Raw genomic sequence first — 24714 nt, 5'->3', positions numbered from 1 at the left:
TATTTAATGAGCACTTACTATGTGCCAGCTGTGAGGATACAGCAGTGGACAAGCCAAACAAAAATCTGTCTTTGTGGAACTGACATTTAGTGAGGACAGTCAGATAATAAAACATAATAAATAAGTAAAATATATAGTATGTTAGAAGGTAATATTCACTGTGGAGAAAAATAGAACAACAGAAGGGGAATGGGAAGTAGAGGAGATAGTTTTCTTTCTTTCCTCTAATCTCCCAAATCTGTGATATCATTTTATTATTAAAATAAAATGGTTATAATTTTTTTAAATCACCATAATTCATGCTGGGTCATTAATTATCATACAAGCAATTTAACCTCTTTGAGCCTGTCTCCTCAGCTATAAGTAGGGGAAAGGCTTCTTACCTCCTAGAGTTGTAGTAAGAATTAATATGAAATTGTGCACATAATATTTTAGGTATGGAGCCTGGCTCATGGTAGGTACTCAATAAAAAAGCAGAAATAATGATGATGATGATGGTGATGATGGTGATGGTGAGGAGGATGATGATGATGATGGTGATGATATTGATGATGTTTATGGTTAGCGTGATGATGGTGATGCTGGTGACAGTGACGGTGACAGTAGTGATACTGGTAATGTTGATAAAAATTGTGACTTTCAATGAACTAAAAATGAAGTGCTAAAAGGGGAGGGTTCTATCCAGGTGGTTAACTGACCACATCTTTCAGTGTAAGGTCATTTAGTTTTCCCTTCATCTGATGCTATTCACAAAGATCACTGGTATATTCATAGAAGATTCCAGGCATATCAGTTATTCATTCCTGCATTTGAGACTTAGAAACAGGTAAGTTTCATCCTGAGACTACAGACTAAAAAGAGAAAATTCCAGTTAGCATGGCTATTTGGTATTAGACTGTGTAAAACTGGCTTACTGGATGGACATGTAGTTGTTGTTTTTTAAGAAGCAAATCTGTCCCATAATAATTTTGGGGCTTTAATTTGCATATTATAAAATAGTTCATGTTTATTATAGAAATCTGGAAAATGCGAAAAAAGTAAAAAGAAGACAATGGAATCACACATAATTCCATTAATTAGATGGGGCGCCTGGGTGGCACAGCGGTTGAGCGTCTGCCTTCGGCTCAGGGCGTGATCCTGGCGTTACGGGATCGAGCCCCACATCAGGCTCTTCTGCTATGAGCCTGCTTCTTCCTCTCCCACTCCCCCTGCTTGTGTTCCTTCTCTCGCTGGCTGTCTCTCTCTCTCTCTGTCGAATAAATAAATAAAATCTTTAAAAAAAAATTCCATTAATTAGGGATAAAAGCTGGGTATACTTTGAGGTATACTTTTCTGATCTTTTTTTTTCTTTTTCTAATAATTTGGGGAAGATATGGCAATCCTCTCTTTACTATGCTACTGTTTAATATTAATTTAAATTCATTTTTCTCTGATTATCAACAACAAGAATGAAATAGTGCCTGTTGTCTTTCTTTTATATAAGACATGACATTTAGCACATTATTGCTTACTTTCTACTTCTTTTCAGCCATTTCCAGCTTTGGTTTATTTAATTGGGAATTTTTGGCTTAAATTATTATTACTAATAATATATACCTTCTCTTTCAATAATTATTTTTATATTTACATGAAGTTTTATAACCACATTAGCAATAATTATTTAATTTACTTGTATTTAACTGGTCACATAACACCATATACTTATACCATGTCTTCCCCATTCTTAAGTCATTTGTTTTACTTCATCTGCTAATTGACTGGTATTCTTCTTTGGGTAATTATTTTAGGCAGGGCCTGTAGGTAGTTGACTTTCTGAGGTCTAGAATCTGATCATGTCTTTGCAAACATAAAGTTGGCTGAACGTTGGAATTATTGATTCATAAACATTTCTCCTAAAAATTATGTCGATGTTGTTCAACAATTACTTCTTTTATTTCATGTCATAGAAGAGAAATCTAAAGGCACACGGATACACATTCATTTGTAGTAATTTGCCTGGAAGCTTACATAATTTGTTTTTCTTTACCCTTGAAATTCAAAAAATTCATTAGGGCACATCCATTGGTCTAAGTAATACATGTGGCCTGGTACCTAACGACCCTTTCCCTTTCCTTTTCTTGTCTATAGTAATTTAAGTTCACCCTATTTGGTAACAGGGTCACAACTAATGGATTTCAATGTCTGAAATCCAGGAAAACCCTGAGCTTTTTGAATACATCATTGAAAACCAGTTAACTGTGGTGGAAGGAGCACAGTCTCGGTGGCAGCTCTGTAAATGGTCGGCTGCATGACCCTGGATGTGTTGCCTGATTTCTCTCCAAGCCTCTGTTTCCTCCTCTGTAAATGGGGGTAGGAAACGCTCCCTACAAATGTGTTGTGAAGAATACACAAGGCAAAATGCCGGCCCACCATAAACCATATCTACTCTTCTGGAATATGAGAAGACTGATTCTTCCCCAAGCCAAGACCATAGAAATTTGGTTCAAGAACAAGTCAGAGTCTGCTCAGGAGCCACAGCTGCTCTGCTTACTAACTGGAAAGGGTCTTGGAGAAGTGGCTCCATCCTTGACACATGACAACATCCTAGGGAGGCAGGGTGTCTGCAGGGGGAGAAGGAACACCCGCTCAAACCCAGTTCCAGGAGTGTGACCTCTAGACGTGGGAGGATGGCAGGGAAAAGAAATACTGCTTCTCTCTTGGTCACGGACATAGGCCTCTTAGCCTTGTTTGGGGTGCTCCTGTTGTCCTTGTCCCTTTCACGGTGACTCCAGACTGTGGACGTGTTGTCAGTGGAGCCCAGGGGATCATTAGGCCTTGCCCCTTAAAGAGCGTGGGCCACAGGCTGGCAGCTTCAGCATCACCCAGGGACACAGCAGAAATGCAGGATCTCAGGTCTCACGCTGGAGTCACTGAATCAGAATTTGCATTTTAACAAGACCCCCAGGGATGCATTTGCCTGTCAAAGTTGGAGGAGTTCCAGTCTGGACCACAAAGTTGGTCACAACTGAAGTTGTAGATGGCTTCTTGGTCACTAACCAGCAGTTTTATTTTCATGCCTTTTTTAAATAGCAATGAAAGCACAGCAGAGGGTTCTCGAAGAAATAAAAGTAAGGCATATAGGATTTTAAAATGTAGAATAAATCCAGTGGTTTCCCATGTAGCCCATTCTACAGGAGTGGGAAGGGCCTGATTCTTCTCACTGGGGCCCCATTAGCTTGCTTCTCTGCCCTTGGCACTCAGCCAGCATTATGGATCATTCTCCTCAGAACATGTTCTCAGCCTCTCTGCTTGACCACAGAAATGAGGCCGCAACTGCTGAGAGCCGCGATCAGACCATCCCTGGCTTTTGCAGCTCCCCCCACCCCTAATTCTGGGGGATCATGCTGTGACCATGGATAGGATCACAAAGCAGAAACTGGCATCCCCTGCTTCTGGAGATGTTCTGTGGCCCCAGTCTTGACCTCCCTCTGGGCCCCAGCTATCACTGGGCCTGCAGCTATCCCCCCGGGAATGGTCTTCTCCAGCTCTGGCCAGAGCCAAAGCCAGGGCCAGAGCTGGAGCAAACTTTGGGTGGTAACTCCAAGATGTCACTCTGGCACCTGGAACCCCAGCATCCTCAAGAATGTTCTGAGCTCTGTGGTCTCCAAGCTCGTGAGGCACAAGCTCTTCTCCAGGCCTCGTCTGTTGGTCCAACCTGAATTCCCAAAGATAAAACAGAATGTGGCTGGAACGAGGGGCCTGAGCGCATTCCAGGGCTCTGGGCAAGTCCCCACACACCCTTTTTCACCAGCAGCACGTGTTCGGGGACATGCTTGTCCGCTCTTGTATCTGTAGTGCTCACTGGAATGTCTGGCATCAAAGGCACTTGATATGTATTTGAACCTAAATCCCAGCGCAACAAAGACCCTGCGTAGTCTTAGACTGGGACGGCGCAAGCTGAGTTTGGTGAGAAATAAAGCCAATCCCCAAATTATTAGTCACGGCCTTATAGCAGAGTGGCATCATTCCTTTCTGCTTGCAGACAGTTGATTCTCTCTTTCGTCCTTAGGATGAAAATATCCTCACGGGTTTGGTGGGCCATTTGGTGGAAGGAGGAGAGGCCACCTCGGCATAGTCTTCCTGGGACAAGTGAGCTTAGGACGCGCTGCCCCAAAGGAACTGGGCAGGATGGGAAGACTCCAGGGCCGCCCAGGGAGGGCGAGGGGGGCCTGGGGGCGGGAGACATGGGAAAGGAGCTGGGGGTGACAGGACTAGTTCCGGGGAACTAGAGGACGCAGGGGCAGAGCAAGACCCCAAGGGCCTGAAGAAGAAGGTCAGGCTCAGGTCAGGACTGTGTGACATCCACTTGGAGCTCAAGCCCATCACTCCTGAACCAGCGGCAAAGCCAGCCAAGTCCCAGTCTTGTGAGAGGGTGTCCTGTGGACCGGGAGCTGCATTTGACACAGGGGTGGAAAAGAGAGAAAGAGGCCGAGAAAAGAGAGGGGTCCAGGAAAGTAAGCTGCTGAGCACGGGAAGTCCACATCCAAGAATTCTCTGAGGCCCGGCCTGGTGAGCAGAAGACAAGGCTCCATTGGGAACCCTGATGCAGATGTCAGATGGTTCCCGAATGTGGGAGGGGGCTGTGAGCCAGTAAGCACCGGACTGAAGGGAAGGAGGGCCCCCCAAGGGTAGAAGATCAGCGACCCCTGGTTACCGTCACGTGGCTTACATAAGACTTGGCCCCATTGATGGAGCCGCCTCTGGCTTTGGGGCAAGGAAATCTTTAGTCTGGGGAAGCTACGAGCACATGACTGAGTTCTAGTCACAATGTTGTAAAACCTCCCTGGAGATTCCTGGAGGAAAGTGAAAACTGTCACTACAGAATGACAAATGAACTGGAATAACCAGGGTTGGATGACCTCCACGAGTCGTGGAGCGGCTTCCCATAACAAAGCCCCCCCACATAAGAGACAGTTGTCCCTGTTACCCCATAGGCCTTCGGGACGGGAAGCCCACCCCCCTGAAGAGAAGGGGCCTTTTCAAAGAAACCCACCTGAGTTGGGCGCTGTGGCTCTACAGATAAATAGGGATATTCACGGCAGCGCAGTGAGGAAAAATAAATGATCTTAGTACTTGGAGAGAACTACTTCAGAGAAAAATCATACTTAAAAAACCAGATGGTTCCTTTGTTTCCAATAGTTGCCTATAAATTCTCTAGTTTTCTGTTCTGCAGAATTGAAATTGATTGAAATTGACATTTTTTTTATCATGAGTCAGTTGACAAGAAAAGTGAGAAAACAAAGCAATGGGTGCCAGGTTTGGGGTTTTTTTGTTTTTTTTCTCTTTCTTTCCAAACAAGTAAGTCCAGCAGTTCAGATAATCTTTAAAATAAAGAAAAGGAAGAGAAGAGAAGAGAAGAGAAGAGAAGAGAAGAGAAGAGAAGAGAAGAGAAGAGAAGCGTGTCAATGGTCTGTTTTTAGAAGCCCCCGGCAGTTGCCTTTCTGAAGTCTATGCAGCTGTGGACACACTTTCTCCAGCGGCGGCACATCTGGAATTCTGGAGTTGTGCCTCTAGTGCTCCATGCAAAACAGCAAAAATCCACCTTTGGTTTTCTGACCCATGTGGTTTCATAGCCTCTTCCAGACTTGAGCTGTAGAAAATTGCTGCTCTTGGCTTGAAAGTCACAGTTTAGCAAGTGGTGTGTTTCAGGGGGAACTGGTGGGCCTGAAGATTAATTTGTATTTGCTGCCTCCTGGGGCTCCCAGTCAGCCACTTGGCTCCCAGAAGCCACCGGTCTGAGTGTTGCAATGCACACCAGGGCGGGGGAGGAATGCGGCACAAATGTCGCCAGTGAGAACAGCCTCAGTGTCTGGACGTCTTCTGGTTTGTGCATTTTTCCCCAAATCACCATCACATATACAAAAAGAGTGATGGGGGACATTTGTGTCTTCCACCAACCACAAAATGCCTCCTGTCCTGGGGACCTGGAGGTGGTGGCACTTGGTAGGGCTTTGTCTGACTTCTCCCAGCCACATGACCCACCTGACATGCTTTATGCCAGGTCTGCTGATTAGCATGAAAAAAAGAGGCTGCAGTGACCAGAGGGAATCCACTGACCAACTAATGGGGCTTCTTTTCCCAAACACAGTATAGTACATATGGGAGAAAGGTCGCTGGGCTCTAAGTGTAGTGAACTGGCTCAGTAAATAGTCTCTTTCCCACTCCTAAGTAGCAGTGAGTCCCAAAGGATGTTGAACTTCCCATATGCGACTTCTAGAAATGGGATAGAATTTTGGGTGGACGTGGGGAGAGTAGTGCATGGATGTAAGTAAATACATAGATATAGATATATTGTCTGTCTTTGTTCTAATGCATAGTCATCCACGGCATTTTGCTTATCATTAAAAGCGCTTGGGGGAATGGTATTTCCTTTGATGCAAAGTGGTAAATGAAAATGAGGAAAGCAAATGGGATCCCAGTCCCAAGCTTTGCATGGCGCTCAGTTTGTGCCTTAGCACAGATTCCAGCCCCACAGCCCCCATGAAAGCTTGCCTGAGTTTGCCTACTGTGAACTCCCACAGTATCCACCATCTGTAGCCCTCATTTTGCACGGCACATTTGCTGACTCCAAAAAAAAAAAAAAAAAAGTAATTATTATAACTTTCCCAGGTAGTCTTTCCATTTTTCTCAACTCTCCTACAGGGGCCTAGAGGGCAGATTTGTGTTCATTGTATCCCCAGCATCAAGCTCAGGGCCCTCCCTAGAGGAGGTCTCAAAATAATTTAAACATGCAGAAAGCATCATATACATTGGATATACAGCCCATTCCAGCAAGGACAGAATCCTGCAGTAGGAAATGACAAAGGCAGTGGTTCGATTCAGAAAACACTTGCTATGCAGAAAACACTTGCTCATGTCTTCTGGGGGTCCTGGTTAAAAGTGACTGTAATACAGAAGGAGCTCCTAGTTCCAGAGGTAAGTGCCACTGTGCTGGCCACTTGGCCATCCTCAACGTGAACTGTAGGCACAGATGCAGGGAGTGGAGAGATTCTGAAAAGCCACAGGTCTGGGGGCTTCAAAAGTACAGCCTAGCCATAGGTTATGGAAAGAGAAGGCTTGGTATGCTGAAGTCAGCTATTAGATATGCAGGAAAATGACAGGAATTTTGAGAGCCAGTTGTTAAATCATCGGTACCCTGAAATCGGCTGTGGTGAGAGTTATTTACATCATGGAAACAGGCAAACACCATAAATCAGGCTCCTCCCACCCCACGTCATCGAGGAGAGCTGGTTTACCAGAACACTACTGCGAGCCTCTGACCATCTGTGGACAGGCGAGAGTAATCTTTTTGAGCAAGAGCTTCAAGCCAATGGTGACCTTAACTGGCCTTAATTGCACAAAGCACCAGCCTCTGCCAACAGCAGCATCTGGTCCCAGGAGCAAAGGTTGGACGTTACCTGTAACTGAGACTGTTTGGTGACTGCGGGGTCTTGTCAGTTACATCTGCCCACCAGGCACCACTTACAGTCATAGCTTTTCACACAAAGGACTACACTATGCATATGTATGTATTATGCATTTTGAATTTGTCAATTTCTTTGATTATGGACTCTCAGAGCACTGCATAAGAATTAAATCAAGCATTGCTCCCAGTAGTGGTCCCCCGCTGTGAAAGACACAGAACCAGGAATAACTACAGATGGTCTGAGTATCCGTGCATGACACTTTCTTCTTGGATTTTTGCTGCCTTTCATCTGCACTTCTCTATTTATACTGTTTTCCTGGTTGACCTTATCTAGTCCTGCAGCATTAATACTCTTATACACATCACCCAAATCCAGCAATAATTTCTCCCTTCAGCTCCAGACTCACATCCAGATTCTTCCTTGACATCTCCACCAGGATATTGAGTGGTGGCTCAAAACTTTCAAAAGGTTAAATTGGCTCATGTTACTTCTCTGCTTCCAGTGACTTCTCATCTCATGCCAAATCCAAATCCGTAACACGGTCTGACTGACATCCCCAGTCCATCGCTTCCCTGTCCTCCTCTCTCACTGCTGGTCTCTTTGCTGCCTCTCAAACATGGCAGACAGGCTCCAGCTTGGGAGAACTGGCTATTCCATCTTCCTGGAAAACTCTTCACCAGGTGTCCTCATGATTTCCTCCCTTACCTCCTCCAAGTCTTTACCAAAGGCCCTTTGTTAAAGAGGTCTCCCTTGGCCACCTTATTTTGAATTACAACCTCCCTTTACACTCCCTATCCCCTCCCTTATCACCTCATAACACACTGTGTCTTACTGGCTTCCCTGTTTCTTGTTTTTTCCTCCCACGAGAATGTAAGCTGCCAGAGGGCAGGGATTTTAGTCCAGTTTGTTCACTGTTGTATCCCTAAGACTTATTAGCACCATGCTCAGCCAAAATAAGGACTCAGTAAATGCTTGTTGAATGATAAATGAAAACCATGGATTCTGTCCTCAGAGCCCCTCCTCTCTCGGGGTTTGGCTTTGCCTACAGACCCACCATGTCGCTCAGTAGCTCAGAATAAAACCCTGAGCTACCCTCATCTTTTGCATCCAACCCATTGGCAAGTGCTGAAAGCTCTCCCACTTAAATACATCCTGAATCTGACCACCTGCCTCTCCTTGGCAGCCACCATTCTCATCCCAACGGGACAATGGCAATCACTTCCTTCCTGGTCTTCTTGCTGCCGGGCTCGGCCCTCTCCCAAATCCCTCACGCCCACCACCCCTCCACGCGCACACCCCGCCAGAGTGAGCTTTCTAAAACATGACTCCTCAGGGGAAAACCTCCCAAAGGCTTCTCACCACATTTAAAACTAAATCTGTGCTACCGGACCTGGCCACTGATGACTCCTCCTGACTCATCTCTGACATGTTCCCGCCGTTCTCTTCCCTTCAACAGTAGGCGTGAAGTGCCCGCTCTGTGACGGGGCTGTCCCAGGTGTCTGGGACACATCAGGAGACCAAATGGAAAAGTCTGCCCTTGTGCAGCTTCCAGTATACCAATGGGAAGCAAACAGCAAGCAATAAACACGATACTAATTAATAATAGTGCAGAAGAAGGTAATGAGTGCCATGGAAAACAGAAACGAGGGGGACTCGGAAGTGTGAAGTGTGTGTAGGCCGGCGAGAGCAGTAGTAGACAGGTCTGCCCTGAGGAGGCAGGACGGGAGCAACCCTGGTCACCTCGCTATTCTGAGAACAAGCCGGGCTCGGCTTGTATTGTGTCAACTCGGCTAAGCCGGAACTCTCTTTCTTAGAATTCCTCTCCAGGCACAGCTCCAGGTTAGCATGGGCCACAGTCGTGTACGAAACTTGGAAGGCAGAAATGGAGCGGCGGCATCCTTCTGTCCTGCTCGGAAGGCCAACGCTGGGCTCCAGGTGCTGGGGCAGGCCGCCCACGAGGAGGCCTATCTGCTGGCCTGTTTGGTTGGACAGCAGCTGAGCCGTGGCCCCTGCAGTCCCCACAGAATCTCTTCTGTCAGCAACTCCAGCTCCCGCCCAGGGCACACTTAGTCCTGTGACAAAGGGCACCGAGGTCAGAAGCTTGAAGGCAGTGAGAGCCCAGTCAGGTGCCAGCGCCCAGCGTGTCCCTCCTTCCCTCACTCAGAGAACAGCCTCTGGCATTCTCCACAGCCTGCTCTGCGGACTGCCGAGGGAGCACGGCTGCAGAAAGAGCCTCACACCTACTGCAAGTTAGCCAACTCCCATGGCTCTGGGAGGCCAAATCCCTAAATAACTAAATACGTTCTTAAAGGATTTATTATAGGGATAATATATTTTTATTACCTTATTATATCCATAATGGCTAGCTCCTTATCATTTAATCTGTGTTCCTGTGTCACCATATCTTTCCTTTTTTTTTTTTTTTTTTTTTTTGAGAAAGAGAATGAGTGGTGGCTGGGGGAGGAAGGGGAGAGGGAGAGAATCCTAAGCAGACTCTGTGCTCAGCGCGGAGCCCAATGCGGCGTTGGATCTCACAACCCTGACATTACGACCTGAGCCGAAATCAAGAGTCGGATGCTTAACTGACTGAGCCACCAGGAGCCCCACCACCCGGTGCAAATCTTAGCTAAATAACTACAATAGAAGTTTCTGCAGTTACTGCGTATCCCCTCCACCTATTTTTTTCTTTTATGGTGTATATTGCTCTCTGAAGTTATTTACTTTTTTAAACATGATTACTTGTTTACCAGGGCCTATCCTATTCCTTGTTCTGTCTTCAGTGCCCAAAACACAGACTGCACATGGTAGGAATTCAAAAAAATAATGATTGAATAAATGTATTTGATGTCTTATTTTTGGTGTCTGTCAACAGATTTCTGAACACCAAAACAAGCTAAATGCCTTCAACTATGTGTTCTGAATGCAAATCTCACAAGGGCTTGATGGGAAACCTTCAGCATTTATACATAAAGTCTATAATTATAAATGAAAAGACAAAGCATTTTATTGATTACATTAGTCAAAATTATTTTGCCAACAAATTTTAAAAGCACTACTAAACCAAAAACAAACCTTTTTTTTGCATCATACTATCCATTCCACAAAAAAAAGTCCCCTGTGGTTCATAGAGCTAAATACTAAAATAGTCACAAAGACAATGTTTTCAGTTAATATATTATACTCAAATCTAAGGGGTAAGAGCAACTATTTAATCTTGGTACTACCTTTTTCTTTTTCTTAAATTTCTTTTATTTTTTAATTTATATTCAATTAGCCAACATATAGTACATCATTAGTTTTTGATGTAGTGTTCAATGACTCATTACTTGTGTATAACACCCAGTGCTCATTACATCACGTGCCCTCTACTAAAGCTTTTTTCTAGCAAAAAAACCAAAAAACAACAACAACAACAAAAAACAGAGTTTTAAACATTAAACTAAGAAAAATCTTTAAAATGAATGACTATGTTTTACATTTTAACCACTTTAAACCAAAGATACTTCTGAGTCAAAACTTCTGTTAATTCTGCAACGGAATAGTGGTCCTAATTCTTGCCAATAATCCATCTTAATGGTCATTAATTACTCCTTCAGGACATTAGACTGATGTTTGCTCACTACTTTTGTTTTCTTTACAGTCTCTATTCTTAGCATCCCACCTGGCTGTAGATTTTTGGCACCAAAAGCCCCATTTCAAAGAACTCAGTGCTGGGACACCTGGGTGGCTCACTTGGTTAAGTGTCCACCTTCAGCTCAGGTCATGATCCCAGGGTCCTGGGATCGAGTCCCGCAGTGGGCTCCCTGCTCAGCAAGGAGCCTGCTTCTCCCTCTCCTCACCTCCCCCCACCTTTGTTCGTACTCTCGCTGTCTCTCTCTCTCAAATAAATAAATAAAATTAAAAAAAAAAAAAAGCTCAGTGCTTTCTTACTAGGGCCAACCTGGCATAACTTTATTTTCCTCCTCAACATACTGGCATATTAATTCATGCATTGAGCTAATATCTATTGATCATCTATTGCATTCCAGAGGCTGTTTTGGTTTCAAGGTCATTGTCTTGAAAGAGTTCCTTCCTTTTCTGGCCCATAAATGTTACACCATTGACCTGAAGCAACAGGTCTAGCCCTTCCTTGTTTTCCCATTCTTCCTGAGACCATTTGGGGTGTAACACTTCCTGTGGCCATTCCTACAATTCTCCGCCACGGATTTCTATTTGTCCTTGGTTAAGTGCTCTTCCTTCCCATTTTTGTTCCTGCCCTTTTAAAGTCTGAGAACATCGGAGGATTTCCTGCGCAGCCTCTGGTTTTACTAGCCCCATTCCTTTTTCTTCTGCAGGACGATCGCTTGCAATTGCAGACTCGGAGTGACATTTCTGAGAGCGTCCCAACCCTCCGGAGACATCATTCATTTGAAAATCTCTGACTGGGACATCTGGCCTATCGCTCCTCTGATCTTTGGGAAATCTGCTTCCCTAAAGTCTAGATTGTGTGCTTAACTGCAAAACTTTCCTCATTCTTGGGTATCATGTGCTCAAAAATGGATTCTGGGTCCAGGCAGCCATGGACTTGAATCCTGGCACTCCCACTTATTGGCAATGTCACCTCACCAAGACAAGGAATCTGCTTGTACCAAAGTTTCCTGATCTGTACAGAGGAAGGCTACTCTGAAGACTATGTTTTCCAAAGATGGACACACCAATAAATATATGTGTGCTCCATCCCATAAGCTTTTCTTACAATGTGATGTGGAAACCTCCCTATCTGGGTAGGCAGAATGCTACGCAACTTCTGAGAGTAAGCCATGCAAGGCAACACGGGACAAGGGCTTTTGGAATAGGGTTCCCAGATTTAGCAAGTCAAAGTACAGGACACCCAGCTCAATTTGAATTTCAGAAAAATAACAAATAATTTTTAGTGTCAGTATGTCCCAAATACTGCACAGGACATACTTATGCTAAGAAAGCTTATTTGTTGTTTCTCTGAAATTTGAATTTGAACCGCGAGTCCTATATTTTATATGCGGAGTCCACTGGGGAGCCCAGAACCACCGTGTAAGAAGTTTGGCTATCCGGAAGCTACTAGGTCTTCCAGTTTCTCAGTGTTTGAGCATTCCCAACCCAGGCATCAGACCTGTGTACGAAGAAACCTTTAGGATTATTCCTGCCCTAGCTACAGTCTGCCTGAGAACATGTACATACCCCAAGCCAGAACTCCTAGATGAACACAACAACCCTCAGAACCATAAGGGATGATAATAATAGATGATTGTTACTGGTTTTAAAATTAGGGGGCAATTTGTTACACAGCAATAGATAACTAATACAATTAATTACTTCACTGAACTTTGGCACTGTTTACAGAACATAACATAGTAAGGCCCGTAGCATAGCCCCTGGAACAAATAAAACTCTCCCTCCTTTCCCCCCAGCCCACACATAAGATCATTTATACACATGAGTGATGCCCCATGGTCTTTTTTCTCCAAGATTACTTTTATTTCCACAGAACTAATTTCTCCTTATTAGCAGAACTGGGTCCTGACGGTGTCAGTTGTTTCCCCAAAACATGTTCTCAGATCTCTGGGAGATGAAACTGACGGCAAAGTAAGAAATGTCAGACACTCTATTCTAGCTGTGAGACCCCCCCAGCAGAAATCTCCACCCTGTTCATCGTGCTCACGGCCCTCTGCCAATTTCGTGATCAGCTATGCCAATCTCTTGATCTATCTGTAATATGGTCCCACAAAAACCACTTCTTGTCTTCTCTCTTTTTATCCTCTGAGGTCTTCAACCCCACACCTTCATCAATTTCCATGAAGATGTTCACGAGTTATTATCGCATATTTGATTGTGACAGTTCCTGATGATCCTGTCCGTCCCACGTCCTACAGATTGCTACCTACCCCATCCCACTTCAGTCGGGTCAATGACACATTCCTCTCTTCACATACATTTTGACATGCTGATTATCACTCAAAGCAGAGGCCTAGGATCTTACGGTAGGCTGAATAAGAGCTCCCTACTCACCCAGAGATGTGCATGTTTTAATCCTTGGAAACTTTGAAATGTTACCTTACATGGCAAAAGGGATTTTGCAGGCATGACTAAGTTAAGGACCTTGAGATGGAAGAGATTATATCGAATTATCCAAGTGAGCCCAAAGTAATCACAAGGGTCCTTACAAAAGGGAGGCAGAGAGTCAGAGAGAGATGGAGATGTGTTGATGAAAGCAGAGGTCAGCATGATGCGAGGCCATGAGCCAAGGAATGCGGTGGCCTCTAGAAGCTGGCAAGGTCAGGGAAATGGATTCTCCCTTAGAGCCTCCAGAAGGAATGCAGCTCTGTGGACACCATGATATTAAGCCCACTGAGGCTGACCTTAGACTTCTGACCTTCAGAACCCTAACAAATTTGTGTCGTTTGCAGCCACTGAGTTTGTGGTAGTTTGTTGCAGCGACAGAAAACGAATTCCATGAGTCTCACGAAGTTACCCTTAGGGGGAAGGGGAACTCTCCAGCCCTGTTCAACCAGAAGGAACATTTACATGTTACAAGTGTATTTGTTTATAATTATGACCGCACCTCCTTTCCTAAAGAGTTCAAGATGACACATTAAGAAATAGCCTATTTTTATTTGACCCGAATGAGCTATAGTTTGGGAGGACAAAAAAAGTACGACAACTTATGTGTGAGGATGGAGTACGTTTAGAAAGAGGAAATAAACAGAATTCAATCCCATGTGACTGCACTTGCAGGTCTCTTACATTCAGGATTCAATCTGCCTTTGGTTTATAGTGAGAAAGACACAAGACAATCATTTGTCAGAGACACCGCTAGCTTTCACCAAACGCACGTCCTCTTCTTTCGAGGCAGTAGCTAGACAGCACTTCCCAACCGGCTTGCAGTTGGGCGTGGCCCGGGACTGACACCTAGCCACTGGGACGTGATTGGATGATATATGCCACACCCAAGTTTGTCCTCCCCCAAAGCTTCCAGGCATGTTTTTCTATGTTCTTTGCCCTTCCATTGGCTGGATGCAGATAATCACAATCTTGAAAGCCACGTGTTGGATAAAACCACAAAATGGAAAGAGCCTGGGTCCCTGAATCACTGCTTGGAGGAGGATTACCGACTCATCAGCAACATCTGCTTTGGATTTTGAAGTGAATGACAAATTACCTTCTACTCTTTCGAGCAATTACTCATCTTGGAGTCGTTTACCGTTGCAGCTGGCATTACTTTAGGGTAACATACAAGGCAAATCTCAAACATTTGGGGTCAGCACAGCCTGTTTTGCAGACAGGTACGCCATAGGATCAATGCACCTGTAAGGAGCTGATCGGGGCTTACGTTTCACTACGAACATAGCAGGTTTTATAAACACGCCTTGAAGAATGGTTCTTTGTAGGTTTTCCTGGCTCAGCCCAATTAAAGCCACTGCTGATGCAACAAACCCTTCTCTTGATGCATTACATAACTTGTATTAACAAAAACAGCATGGTTTTAATATTTTCACTGTGGTCTAAATCTGAATGAGGAAATCACTTAATACCCTTGACTTTGTCAAAACACAGATCTCTGGACACAACCCTCTGAACATTCCTTAGTGTCTAAAAGAAATGCCACCCCACAAGTGTATATTTGTCTCTGGACCTACAACGAGGGTGATCAACCACTCCAGTTTGCCTGAAACTGAGGGGATTCCTAAGATGTGAGACTTTGGGTTTAAAACCGGGACAGTCCCAGGAAAACTGGGAAATGTTGGTCGCCCTACAAGATACTATTCTGCTAGAATAGTCTGCATATATGGCTGGAAATCCAGAAGTGAGCAAAGAAAGGGGATTTTTTTTTCCTCCTTCTATCAGGAAGGGCATACTCTCCATTTAGGAAATGCTATGTTTCCTTAAGGCACCACTGACCAGAAAAATCCCAGAGTCTCCAATTCATGCAGTGGTTGTGCCCATGACTCGAAAAGGCCAAGGGCCAAGGCTGAAGTCAAATGGTTGGTCCTGTGTCCTCAGCTTCTCTTGTGTTCTCTCTTGCGCAGCAGGACAGGCAGCGAGAACTGTTCTAAAGCGGAAGCTAAAGCTGCATAGGGAGGGTGGGTGCAGATGTCAGCAGCAGGAACCCTAACAGGAGGCAACAGCTGGGATGGAGGGTGTAGGGGGAGAGTACAGGCCAGGCAGTGCCACCATCTGCTCTTCTGCCCTGGGATTTCTTTGTCGCCCGGCTAACTCACAAACACTTGCCATCGGACTAGCTCACAAGGTGGTTCCTGGGATGCTGGGCATGTCCCATACTCTCTATACTATTAACTACCGCAGATTTTTCTTTGTATTGCCTCACTGTTTAAACTCAAATAATTGTATTTTAAAAGAAAATTGTGTTTCACCAACATAAATGGAAAACCAGTATCCTTTGACAAAAGCATACTCATCACAGAAAATCAAGTACAATGAAAGCAACGCGGTGTTATTCAATTCCTACTTGACAAAATTTCAGATGGAAAGCTCCAAGTCTGAGACCTGCTCTCTCTTGAGGGATATTAATGGAGTTAGAGAATTGCTATAGATGGACTCGTGCCACCCTGAGGCTTTCTCCCTAGTCAACTGAAAGAGAATGGGGGAAGAATACACCATTCCCACTCTGGGAGTTGCTGTTACTTAACCCTGTGTTCTGTATCACCAAAACTCATCTCACAAACAATCATGGCGAATTTGATTTCCCTTTAAATGAATTATCTTAAATGGTCCTCAACACAGCCTGAGATTCCAAATCCTTCTCTCCCTAGTAAGCATATCTTCCCACTGAACAAGATAGGAATCCCACACCTTATCCTCTCTGCTCTGTCCATACCCCAGCTCTCAACTGCCAATCTTGCCTCTTTCATACTTTAGAAAAGAATAGTGATTAGCTGCAATCTCTCCCTGTCCTTTCCTTCATCCTCATTAATGAACAAGTACCCTCTGAATCTCTAATGTTAAGAGAAAGTTCCTATTTCATCCACCTCCAGCCACTTACCCATTTCTGTGCACTTTCTAACATCCGAACTTCTCAAAGGAATTGTCTATACACCCACTGGATCCACCTCCCTTTCGCTCCTAATCTATGGTAATCTAATTCTACTCTTATCTCCCTGTCATTCTACTAAAATTGCCAGGATCAAGACATCCAGCTTTTTCTTCCCTCCCTCCCTCTCATGGCTCCTGTGACTACCATGTTCTTGGCTTGCCTTTTATTCCATCCCTGCATCTTTGGAATCCCTTTCACAAGACCCTTTTCTTCTATTCCGCCTCTCAGTGTCTGCCAGGGCTTGGCCCTCAAGCGCCTTCTTACCTCCCTCCACACTCTCCCACAAGGAGACCTTAGTATTCCCATGGCTGTATCATCCATAGGCTGTAAATGCCTGAAAAATGTCTCTCCAACCAGAGCCACACCTTTGAGCTCAGCTTGGCGTGCAGAGATGCTCACTCACTACCTCAGTTTGGATGTCCTACAAGAATATTAGGCTTCATATTCCAAAATCACCTCATGATTTTCCCTCTTCCTAGTCTTTCTCATTTCACTGAAGGGTTACCACGATCACCAATGATCTGAACCAGAAACCTAGGAGTAATGCTTGATTCATTCCCTCTCTCTCTCTCATCTTTTTCAATTCCACTTCTATGGCTACTCCCAAAATATATCCCCAACTCATCCTCTTCTCTAGATCTACAATGCCACCTCCCTGATCCAAGCCACCATCATCTCTCTTGTGGATTGCTGAATGGCCCTATATTTCCACTACTCCAGAGGTATCTTCTTTAAGCATAGCATATCACATCCTCCCTTGAAACCCATCTGTGGCTTCCTGCTAAACACAGAATGAAACCCAAAATCCTTATACCAAACCTCAGAGCTCTGTAAGATCCAACTCTGCCCACGTCTCCAATTCCATTAAATGTCCTCTTGGTCTCTCTCCCAGTACTTTGAAATTCCCATTGGCTTTCAATAAATGAATGGATTTGAATGAATGAATAAATGAAATGCCAACACTTACAAGAACATAACCTTGATAAAGTAAACCTTTTCAGATAAAAAGTTTGTAGAAGAATTAAAGACTTTTACAGGGAAAAAAATACATATAAAAATAAGAGTGTAGTCTTAGAATTAATGAAAAGTATTTGTTTAAAATTTTCCCAAAGCTACCTGGGTGACACATTTACTTGAAAATTGCTACTAAACTCCTTATTGAAAAAGTATTTACATTGCCCTACATAAGGAGAGGATCACACCTATTTCAAGTTAATTGGTTCTCTCTCTCTCTCTCTCTCTCTCTCACACACACACACACACACACACACACACACCTGAAAACACTGTCAATGTTCTTAGGAAGGAAAAGTAAGAGAGGACCTATGCCATAAAAGAAAGCTCTTTCTCATAATAATTGAGAAGATAGTCACACACTACATCTTCTGAGTAGAGACACGGTGATTAGGTGATCTAAGATCTTATTTCAGGCCACCACAAATTATGACTTTTTGTAAGTAGCTCAACATCCCAATGTCTCTACCTAACTTTGTCTGCTCATTATAAGCCATATAAATTCCAAGGTGTCACATTATGTTATTTTGGAGAGAAGTGTCACATACAGAAATCCAAATCAATATAGAAAACTCTGGTACTGAGCCATGAGAGAGACCTGCATGTCCTAGGAGCGTCTGACTCAACAGTCTTCATAGGGTAAACTAGAGTTACAATAAGAGTTCTAAGGGTTATCTGCTTGAGTTATATATAAATATATGCTGGGTCAAATGTTTAAGAAAATGTAATGCCATAATTATAAGCTACTGTTACTCAAAAGGTTAAACGCAGTTACCATATGACCTAGCAATTCCACTCCTAGGCTTCTCCCCATAAGAACTGAAAACATATCTCCACACAAAGATTTGTATACAAATGTCCACAGTGGCATTATTCATAAGAGCCAAAAAGTGGAAATAACCCACATGTCCATCAACTGATGCATGGATAAATAAAATGTGATATAGTCACACAATGGAATATTATTCAATCATAAAAAGGAATGAAAAACCAATACATCTACAACATGGACGAACCTGGGAAATAAAATGCCAAGTGCAAGAAGCCAGATCACAAAGGACCACATACTATATTGTTTCTATTTATATGAAATGTCCAGAATAGGCAAATCTATAGAGATAGAAAGTAGACTGGTGGCTGCCTAAGATTGGAGGTGATGTGGGGGAAAGGAAAGATTAGGAAGTGATGCGTAAGGGATATAGGGTTTCTTCTGGGGCTGATAAAAATGTTCTATAATTGACTATGGCGATGGTTGTACAAGTCTGTAAATACACTAATAGCCACTGTAGATTTTAAATGGATGAATTATATGATATATGAATTACATCTCAGTAAAGTTGTTAAAAGCAGTAATCATAAGCTACTTTGCCTAAATTATTTCTTCTTCCCATTTTTAAAGGAGGCTTTAGCATGTTAAATTAAATCAATTGATCGATACTGTCTTGTTAAATACCATCATTAGATTTTTTTTTGATGACAGGAAAATCAATCAATAAAAGTTGACTAAACAGTTGATATTTATAACCTGGTGGATTACATTCCTAAAACTTTTATTCATGTGTTCATTTGTAATTACCTTCCTTGGTCAGCTCCTAGGATGGACATTTAACTTTAGCAGGGGTTCGCTATTTTAAGGCTAGGCATTTTCTGTCTTTTGGGGGTTTCCCTGACTACTTCCAGAAGACAGACTTGTTAGGGGAATTTCATGGACTCTCTCCACTGGGTATCGATTTCTTTTTAAATATTTTTTAAATACTTACATATTTAGTATTTAAATTTTTAAAAAATATTTTTTAAATATTTAGATTTATTCCTCACTTGAATAAAATGTCACTTGGATTAAAATTTTTGTTCTTATAGTGGAGGTGTTCAGTCACCGTAGCAAATAGTCTTGATCTTGTACTTGCTTCTTGTCACCCACTCAGCTGTAGCTAAGCTTTCTGGTATGGTCTGAACGTGACCTTGAGACAATGACAGTACAAGTGTGTTAGTTTAGTGTCATGCCAGAGCTGTGACCAACAATAGCCATAATTGTGTCCAAACAGTCTCAATATTCAACAATGTCAAACAAGACTCTCAAGGGTGCATTGTGCTGGTAGAACTGAATTTGATGACATTGGCTGTTCTTTCTAACAAGTGTTCTAGATTAGTCTTTATTTTAAGGTTTTGCTCTTTTAAGTTGCTCTGTAAGAGGATTTTATATTTCAATCTTGTAGGGTCTCTGCTTTCAGAGTAGATAATCATTTTAATGGCCTGGTTGCTTCCATTTTGGCAAAGGAAGGTGATTTGTTTCCAAAGTTTTCAAAGAATATGGTGCTTTTGCCTAGACACAGTGTCTTTTTTAAAGAATGCCCAAGAACGAACTACCATTACTATTTAATGAAAAAAAAAATTCCTCAGTCATTGCAAACAAGTGTTTTACTTTGTGGTGATAGATTTTAATAACTTGGAGTTAAATTCTTGCTACACAATCCCACATTGATTCATGGAGTGCGAAAGATAGACAAGTCACACTAAATATCCTCAATATTCCAAAAGAGAAGACGCTTAGGCAAATCATAGGGTTTCTATTTATGAAACACAAATGTAACCATTCCTGCAGAATCTTGAGTACTGTTCTCATTAGGAAAATGATAACAAGCAGTATAAAATACCACTTGTATTGAATTGCTGACCTCATTTTCCTTTTGTAATAATGCCTGTGATGCTAACACCAGGAAGTATGTCACTAGCTTTTATTTTGTTTGTGGTTTAAGTATTCCATACAATAGCAAGCTGGGAATGTATTTTATTGGGGAAGAAGAGTAATCTATTCCTTTCCGCAAAACTCAAACCAAGATGAATTCAAAGTTCCCCAAAATAACTGCTCTGTAGATTATAAAGAAGCACAGGAATTCCAGGCATGAATCACTCATCTTTTTGAGTAAGCGATCAGGAATTCTAAAGCTTTGGAGAATGGGGGCTGTTGGGGGCTCGGGAGTGGAAGGGTCCGTTCAACTTTGGATTGGTGCAGGGGACAGAGAGTGAAACCTTCATGTGGAGAAAGAGTGTCAATACAACAGTGAGTGATTAAAGTCAGACACAAATTCTAGCAAAAGAAGCAGGTGCCTTCTCTAATTGTTGCCACCTGTAATTGTTGACAAACAAAATAAATGATGCACCAAGCTGATGTCTCCAGGAGGAGCGGGCTGGAAACTGCCACTAAGCAATGCTCTTAACCTACATGATAACTGCAGACCTAGGCCAAGGGTCAAGGACTTCTGGGCCTTTGAAACTGTCCTGAGAGTACTGCACTTGACTCCTTCATGCACTAAAAATAACCCATCTTTCCTTCTCTCCATTTCTTCCTTCCTTCCTTCCTTCCTTCCTTCCTTCCTTCCTTCCTTTTCTTTTCCTTCCCTTTCCTTCTCTTCCCTTTTCTTTCTTTCTTTCTTTCTTTCTTTCTTTCTTTCTTTCTTTCTTTCTTTCAGAGAGCATGCACATGGGGTGAGGGGGATGGGGGACAAGGAGAAGCAGAGAGAGAAGGAAGAGAAAATCCCAAGTAGGCTCCGTGCACCCAGTATGAGCCCAATGCAGCATGATCTCACAACCCTGAAACCATGGCCTGAGCCAGAATCAAGAGTTGGATGCTTAACCAACTGAACCACCCAGGCGCCCCTCACTTTCTTTTTAAGAAAATTAGTGACATTTAGATTTCCTGAATATAAAAATAACTTACATTATGCCTTCTAGGAAAAAAACACAAGAAAGTATAAGGAAAAAAATCAAGTTACCTATAATTTTTCTGCTCTGAAATAATCACACAATATGAAAAAGAATACTACTAAAATTAACATTTTAGTATTTTTCCTTAATTTTCTATACAGATATAGTCATAAAAAATCAGAACCATGATGAATATCCAGTTTTGTATCCTGCTTTTTCACTCAACATTATATAGTGAGCGTTTCCTCATATCCTTCAATATCCTTAGAAACATGATTTTTCATGGCCGTATAACATTCTATTGTATGGATATACAATGATGAACTTAACCATATCCCTGCCTTAGACACTTAGATTGTTTGTAGCTTTTTCATTATCATAACAGTCCTGTGATGAACATTTCCTAACTTATTTTTAACAACCTATAGGGAAAACTTTGTGTTCTGCATGGGAAATTGACTAACATGGTAAGAAAAGACACGCCACCGCATTATTAGGAAGAAGTTTCAAAAGAGTGTGCCCATCAAAGGTTTAGACGTGTGTGCTCTCAAGGGAGCAGCTCCACTGGATAAGCACAAAATCATCCTTCATTTGCTCACCATTTCAGGACTTGAGTCCAAGTGGTCTGGAACAACACTGGTTACAACATAGGTCAGACCACAATCAGCTCCCTCTTATCGTGTCATTATGTCTCACCTACATACAGCAGCACAGAAACTTGGAGATAAGGAAGCATTTGGCAAAGTGGCATTTGCTAGATGATCAATGATCATGACAAAATGATGAAGGAAGGAAAGGAATCTGCTCCCCACTGCCCTTCGTTTGTTTTCACTGTAGCAAAACATACATAACATTTCCCATTTTAACCATTTTTAAGTATGTAATCCAGCATCATTAAGTGCATTCACACTGTTGTGCAACCATCACCACCATCCATCTCCAGAAAGTTCTCATCTGGCAAAATTGAAACTCTGTACCCATTAAACAACTCTCATTCCCCTCTCCCCTCAGCCCCTGGTGACCACCATCCTACTTCTGTCTCTGCAAATGTGACTACTCTAGGTACCTCATATAAATGAAATCATACAACATTTGTCCTTCTGTGTCTGGTTTCTTCCAGTAGGCACATTTTCAGGCTTCATCCATGGTGTAACATGTATAGAATTTCATTCCTTTTTAAGGCTTAATAATACCCCACTGTATAGATAGACCACTTTTATTTATCCCTACCAAAAATACTGATGAACATTGGGTTATTTCTACCTGTTCACTATTGTGAATAATGCAATTTTTCACACACTTGAACATTCATGTGCAAGTAGCCGTTGGAGATTTTGCTTTCAATTCTTGTGGGTCTACACCTAAGAGTGGAATCGCTGGGTCATAAGATAAGTCTATGCTTAATTTTTTAAGGAATTGCCACAGCACTGTACCATTTTACATTCCCACTAACAACATGGGAGGGTTCCCCTTTCTGCACATCTTTATCAACTAGTCATTTTCCTTCCTCTTCTTCTTCTTCTTCTTCTTCTTTTTTTTTTTTTTTTTTTTTAGTAACAGCCATCTTAATGGGTATGAAGTGGAATCTCATTGTGGTTTTGATTTGCATTCCTCTCATGACTAATGACATTGAGCATTTTTTCATAGGCTCATTGGTTAGTTGTGTATCTTCTTTGAAGAAAGGTCTATTAAAGTTCTTTGCCCATTTCTGAAATGCATTCCTAAAGGAGTCTGCTTTTGATGGGACAGACAGACACAGCATCAGAGGGCTTTCCACCCACAGCATTTGGTGGTAGGAACAGATATTGATTCCCCAAAAGCACAATTAAGAAGGGGATTATTATAAGGCAAAGGGAGCCCCTCCTGGGATCCTGGTACAGGAAGTTTAGCAGGCCTCTGGGGACCTGGAAAGGCATCAGGCTGCTACCCTATGTTTTTCTCTCTGGGGTGGTGTCGTCCTGTCTCTGCCTCTCCTTGCATGTCTGCTGTCCCTGTGTGAGGCATGTAACCTCTGCTTCCCACCCTCAAGCTAAGCAGCTGGCTTCCCAGGACACATGCCCAAGCCTCATCTTCACATGACCTTAGGGCTCCATGGGGGCCCCCAGTAAAATCCAGCTTCTCTGTCCCCATTCAGCATTTCCCCTCTGAGGTCAGGAGCCCCTGTGACCCAATCAGCTGGGACCAGAGGGCCAACCACATAAGGCAAACATTGCCAAATTGGCCCCTGCCTTCAATGAGGGCTGTGGTTGGAGAGTAACTTCAAAGAAGGGCATACCGGAGGGTGGCCATGATGGCTATGCTCAGCATCTGGAGGAAAACTTCAAAGGTTTTCAACAATCTAATATTACATTATTATAGCTATTTCTCAAACACCCAAGAGTATTCTACACTTGATATTATTTACCTTCAGCTTGATGTCTTTGTCTTTCAGGGCAGTGCAGCTATAAGGTCCAAAAGGCAACATTCAAAGTTGATGTGACAGAAGTGTGTCCAATGCTAAGGACAGTTCATAAGCTTATGACTGCACTTCAGTTCCCAAGGCTGAGTATTGATCTAAACAAGGCAAACTGACTTGGGACAGAATATTTGTATATGAATGTGCTCTCAGCTGGTCTCCCTGGTGTTAAATGTAAGCTATATTCTCTTCCCGTCTTATCATTTGGTTCAAAAAGAAAAATGGCAATTTTAGAGCAGTCAGCATGGGTAGAAGGGGAAGAGGACAGCATTTAAGAGCAGTCCCTAGAGTCAGCCTTGGGGGGACCCAGACACCCTTTGAAACATGATATTTTAATTAGTATTTACAGGTCACTGCTGACCTGTAATGCAGCTAGTAAGAGAAAATGTCTTGTAATTAGGACAAGAACCTATTGCAGGTGAATTCCTGTTTGAAATGCAAGCCCAGGGTAAGTCATGAATGCTCTCACTGTTAGCCCCAGCCCCTCCATCTTTGGCCATTCACATTAGTCTCTGAGAAAGGAGAGGACAGTTCTGTCTTTCCTTGTCAGGGGATGACCGATCCAACCCAAACCCCTTTCCCATTAAATGGTGCCTTTGGAGAGAAACCTTGTGAAGGGTAAAATGGGGGAGGCAGACAGTCAGACGATGAGAGGACTTCAAGACAACACCTAATGGCAGGTGCACTCGGAGGACCTGTTTCCTCCAGGATGGAGGGAATGAGGTGGGACAGCACATTGTATTGTTGATTACCACGCCTTTTTAAAAATACTAACAGACTTCATCTGTTAGAGCAGTTTAGGTTTACGAGAAAATGGAGTAGACAGTACACCACTACCCTCCCCTCATACGCAGTGTCCCCTATTAGTAACATCCTGCATTAGTGTGACACACGTCTTACACTGGTATTGCCCATATTAATACAATATCTTTAACAGATGTCCATGGTCTAGCTTAGGGTTCATTTTTTTGTGTTGTCCAGGTTATAGGTTTTAACAAATGCAAAATGTCATGTATCCACTGTTACCA

At 42.9% G+C, this 24714-nt stretch overlaps 1 long non-coding RNA gene across 8 annotated transcripts in view; it reads right to left on the bottom strand.

The window, feature by feature from the left end:
• The window catches only part of LOC123795976 (uncharacterized), a 148748-nt gene that overhangs the window by 93012 nt on the left and 31022 nt on the right, over window positions 1-24714 (bottom strand). The gene's annotated exons all lie outside the window — the stretch shown is intronic.

Source organism: Ursus americanus, chromosome 6 (genome assembly GCF_024610735.1).
Source record: "Ursus americanus isolate L20-20 chromosome 6, mUrsAme1.1.p, whole genome shotgun sequence".
Classification (NCBI taxonomy): Eukaryota; Metazoa; Chordata; class Mammalia; order Carnivora; family Ursidae; genus Ursus; species Ursus americanus.
Note: the sequence above shows the minus strand (reverse complement) of the source record. Positions and strands in the feature narration are given on the sequence as shown.